This window comes from Pelodiscus sinensis, chromosome 27 (assembly GCF_052426305.1).
Source record: "Pelodiscus sinensis isolate ZL-2025 chromosome 27, ASM5242630v1, whole genome shotgun sequence".
Taxonomy (NCBI): Eukaryota; Metazoa; Chordata; order Testudines; family Trionychidae; genus Pelodiscus; species Pelodiscus sinensis.
Window position 1 is genome coordinate 5,177,430 of NC_143078.1, and position 5,070 is coordinate 5,182,499.

The window sequence follows — 5,070 nt, forward strand, 5'->3', positions numbered from 1 at the left end:
CCGCGTCCACGCCGAGCGACGCCTGCACCCAGCTGGCCACCACTTCTGCCGCTGCCAGGACTCCTGCTCACTGCCGCAGGTAGGCGCGGAAGTCGGGCTGCGGGGATCATTTCAAAGAGGGGCCTCGTGCACTGACTCTGAACGGATGTTGCCGTGCAGCGTAGGGAGTCGGCGCCTCACTTTCCTTCTCTTCTTTTCTCTCCCTAGCAGCTGAAAGGAGGAAACGGACAAGAAGAAAGCAGCGCTGATGAAAGAGCGGGCAAAGAGAGCGGAAGCAGAAGCCACGGGAAAAGGACGCCCACGTGACACGCATGGCTCTCCCTGTATCGGGGACGCTGGCCTTCCACTTCAACTTCCTTCCCCTTTGAGGCGGCAGGTCCAGGGACCTCCCTGTAAACAGGGATGAAGGTCCACCCCTTAGAGCAAAACTGCTTCATGAGGAAGCTAGAGCTGAGTGACCCCCCTTTAAGAAGGGGAGCGGTCGCTCTGTAGGTTTCGGCTCTTTAGGAGCTAGCCTTTCAAATAGATCTGGGACGTGACCTGTGCCTGTAACTGGGGTGCAGGTGTCCCTTTTTCGCCTCGCCTCGTCTTGTCCCGCCTGGACTTGCTTGGCAAAAAGACCACCCTCTCCTGAGGGCATGGAGGTCTGGGCTTTATTCCTCCGCTGCCACCTAAAAGCTTCACGACCACCCTGTAAGGAGGGTTTGGGTCACTTTGCCACGCTGCGTTAGCCACAGGTCGCTTTGACGTGGCAGGCCAAACAGCTGCCCTGTAAGCAGAGGGCAAGGTCTTTCCCCTCTTCAACTAGGGAGGCCTTTCCATGGCTGTGGCTGAAGGACCCACCCCTTTAAGAAGGGCGGCGGTCTCCTAGGCTTGAAGCTGCCAGGTGCCACTGACCTCTCCCTTTAAGCAGGGGTTCAGGTCTCCCCTTTTTAGCCTCTCTATGGAGGCTGGCACATGCCGGACACAGAGACCGCCCCCTCTACAGAGGGCAGTGGCGGTCTCTCCCATTGCACACTTTTCTCCTCTGACCCGTCATTGTTGTCCGGCTTAAGGGCCACCCTGTACGGAGGGTTTGGTTCTCCTTTGCCACGCTTCTTTCTCCCAGGGGAACTTTGCACGGCCAGGCAAACTTAGCAAGGGAAAATGGCTTCTCCCTCTCCCTCTTCAACTAGTGGGACCTTTTGGGAGTAAGGGACTCCCCCTTTAAGAAGGGTTGAGAGCCTCTCCTTTCCTTAGCCCTAGTAAACTGCCCCCAGCAGGATTTCTACTTGGCTTTTTTGGAATTTCTCGTCCCGTGATGTTAGGGACCTCTCTGAATGAAGCCGGGGTCTCCCGGAACACGGTGTGGCGAAGGGGCGGCTGGAAGGGGCTGGTGGAGGCCGTGATCAATTCGACCCTTTTTCCAAAAAAGCCAAGAAAGACCCACCGGCAGCGATCCCAATGTTCCCAGGTCTGGAAATGAGCAGGTCAGGCAGGGGGGCGCCTTTCAGCTTCTCCCTTCCATGTCCCGCCTCTTCCTTTCCTCGTGCCCTTCCTACGTGACACTGCCCCGCCAACCTCAGCTTTGACCCTCGCTTTTCTTCTGCACACCAATCACGTTGCTGGCTGTAGGTGTATTGAGTGAGAAGGGGCTGTCCTCGGTGTCCCCGTTACAGCCCCTTTGTCTCTTTGCTGCTAGACACGGGCTCTGTTTCGGACTGTGTTTGACATGCTTGAGAACTGTCCTTCGTGACGGGTGTTGGCCGTCCGGCGGCATCGGCGCACGAGTCGCAGTGTTGGTTGCAGGGGTGCCCCTAACCCTACTAACGGGACTGTGTAAGGAGTAAGGCGCGTGTGTCTTGGAAAAGGGTAGGGTCACAAAGTTGTCCTTTTCTTGGTGGGGTGGATTGGTCCGTCGGGAAGGGCCTAAGAGAGGGAGGAAGGCTTTCTTGAGAAGGGGAGACCTCCTCACCGGTTCATTTCCAGACATTTTTCCCTTTGCCATTTCTTTCCCCTTCTTCAAAGGGAGTAAGATTTGGCGGAAGTAAGGCTGACCCCCCCCCCGTAAACGGGCTTTGGGTCTCTCTCCTTTTTGCCCTCTCTGCATGGGCCCAAAGTGAGCTCCCTCTAACTAGGGTTTGCGTCTTCACTTGCCCAGCCTTCCTCCCCCGCGAGGAAGCTAAAACAAAAGGCAGGACTAGGCAGCACTTTAAAGCTAGCTCTAGAAACAAGCCCCTTTTAGGGAATTGGGGGTTGGTCCTGTCGCCCTCCCGTCACCCTGACCTGCACGCACTCTCAACCGCGTCCACGCCGAGAGAAGCCTGCACCCAGCTGACCACGTCTTCTGCTGCTGCCAGGACTCCTGCTCACTGCCGCAGGTTGGTGTGGAAGTCAGGGAGCAGGGCTAATTTCAAAGAGGGGCCTTGTGCACTGACGCTGAACGGATGTTGTCGTGCAGTGTAGGGAGTCGGCGCCTCACTTTCCTTCTCCTCGTTTGCTCTCTCTAGCAGCTGAAAGGAGAACACGGACAAGAAGACAGCAGCGCTGTAGAAAAAGCGGGAAAGAAGAGCAGACGCCACGGGAAAAGGACATCTACTTGGTATGCGTGGGTCTCCCTGTATCGGGGACGCTGGCCTTCCCTTTAAACTTTCCTCCCGGTTGAGGCGGCAGGTCCAGGGACCTCCCTGTAAACAGGGATGAAGGTCCACCCCTTAGAGCAAAACTCCTTTATTAGGAAGCTGGAGCTGGATGAACTCCCTTTAAGAAGGGGAGCGGTCTCTCTGTAGGTTTCATCTCTTCAGTAATTATCCTTTCAAGTACTCTGTTATAGTTACCGCTCCCTCTATGGAGGGTTTGGTTTTCGTTTGCCATGCTTCTTTCTCAACGGGTAATTTTGCATCGCCAGGGAAATCACTTCCTCTGTCAGCAGGAAAAATGTCTTCCCCCTCTCCGTGGGTCCTTTTTGGGCCTTTCACCAAAGGACTCCCGTTTAAGAAGGGTTGAGAGCATCTCTTTTCTTAGTCCTATAAATTGCCCTTTAAGAGTAAAACCTGGGATTTTATTGTCAATTGTGTGTTTGTTTTTATGTATAATGGGGCATGCATTTTTATTTTGCAAATTGAATATCGGTCCTGTGATCTTAAGCCTGACTAGAAAGGTTTTCCCGCCTTTTTTCATTACAGCCATGGGTAAACGAGTTCCAGTCGGAACCGGAATCTCCTCAGGAATTTTGCAGGCTTTTCCTGTAAGGATAGATTCCATAGGTTCTCTTACAGGAGTTTCTCAGCCACAGGTTTTATAAAAAGGCTAGCAGTTACTCAGATCTCCGCTGCCCATCCTAGTGACAGGTTGCATGGATCTTCCTTTCTAGGCCACCTGGACTGCGGACCAGCTAAGCCGATGCGAAGACTTCCCTCAGTTCCAGCAGGCATCATCTCTCCAGCAGCCTTGCCAATCACATATCACCTACAGCTGTGGAAGGACCAGGCTGCGTGGGATCTCCTCAGAGTTCTTCTCTCAAGGCTCTCATGAGCAAAGAGATTGAGGTCCTGAGCAACCAACTTGGGAACTAAGGAAGAAGGTTTCTATGAAATTGTCTCTTGTTACTTTCTTTCTCTTCTTGTTATTTGTTATCTAGCCAAGGGTGTTTGTTTAATGGGTCCTGGTTTCATACCAACACGGGACTGACTACTGTGCTTGTGAAAGTGATTTTATGTTGTTCTACTGTTCTTTAGTTACCCGTCCCACACCCTCTTTTGTAAACTTTTCCCCAAGTAAACCTATACCTCTTTGGTTTACATACAATGAATCTTCCATTGGTTGTTAAAGGGAAAGGGAGGCACCGCACCAATTGATAGATGCTGGCAGTCCCAGTAAAGGACAGAAGATCTGTTTTAGTTAGGGCATCCCCTGCAGCCTAACTTCTCAATCCTTTTGATACCTAAGAAATGGTGACTGCGGCAGGACTTCTGTGATTGGTTGTTGTCTTAAGGGAGGTCCTGTCAGTTTCGTTTTCTTTGGTACAGTAGTCAGTGAGGCCCAACGGCTCTGGGAGGGATTTTTACGGTCCTGGTCCCTGACCGCAAGCGAAGCTTGGGCACCCCGGAACCAGGGGAGTCCCATGGTGGAAGAAGCGTATGCCTTGCTAGAGCAAATAGGGAGAGCCCGTTAACCCTTTCATTCCCTTTTCATTGTGGCCGAGGATAAGTTTTTTTATTGAAAAGTCTCGAGAAGAGACAAGTTTGGGGACGGCGCAGGTCACCCCAGAAGCAAGCGTGTCTCTGGCTGCCTGTCAGTAGCGGCTGCTTGTCAGCAAGCGACAGGGACTAGTCGGGATAAGCTTTTTGTCAGGATATATTCTTTTTCTAGAGGGCAGAGGTAAGGCCCTTAGGAGATCTCGAGCCACGATTAAGCGTATATTTTCATGGAAAGGATGGAAGATGGAGTCTAATAAATTGTCTTTGGAGTTTGGTGTGAATTTATTTGGGAAATCTAGGAGTCCTTGCAAAGAGGGCATGAACAAATGGTACTAGATGTTAATGCTGAGACAGCAAGAGCCACCTCATTAACCAATCAGCTCTCACAATTGGAAACACAACTAGCTGAAGCCCAAAGTGTGTCCATGACAGCACACCTGACACATGATGATTTTAAAATACTGCTAAGAGCATGTGAAACAGGACTATGTAGCGCTTTAAAGACTAACAAGTTGGTTTATTGATGAGCATTCGTGGGCCAGACCCACTTCCTCAGATCAAATAGTGGAATTTTCTGCCACTATTTGATCTGAGGAAGTGGGTCTGGCCCACGAAAGCTCATCACCTAATAAACCATCTTGTTAGTCTTTAAAGTGCTACATAGTCCTGTTTTGGGTTTCAGCTACACCAGACTAACACGGCTACATTTCTATCACTATTTAAAAAGCATGTGTGCAAGCAGAAGATGTTTTGCCATATTCAATTAGCATGATCACACGTAGACATCCAAGGTAAAATAACTGCAGTCTAATGAGAGAACAAGATCATTTCCCTCTTGAACTAGGAAGGCCGGCATCCAATCTTAAACGACAGAAGCCTTGATACAGCGATC

The 5,070-nt window shown here is 51.2% G+C and overlaps 1 long non-coding RNA gene across 1 annotated transcript; it reads left to right on the forward strand.

The window, feature by feature from the left end:
- Positions 1 to 1,897: 1,897 nt before the first annotated feature.
- LOC149521388 (uncharacterized) lies at positions 1,898 to 4,682 on the forward strand. Its single transcript, XR_016347975.1, has 3 exons — positions 1,898 to 2,360; positions 2,490 to 2,581; positions 3,353 to 4,682. It is a non-coding gene; the product is annotated as an uncharacterized LOC149521388 (long non-coding RNA).
- Positions 4,683 to 5,070: the final 388 nt, after the last annotated feature.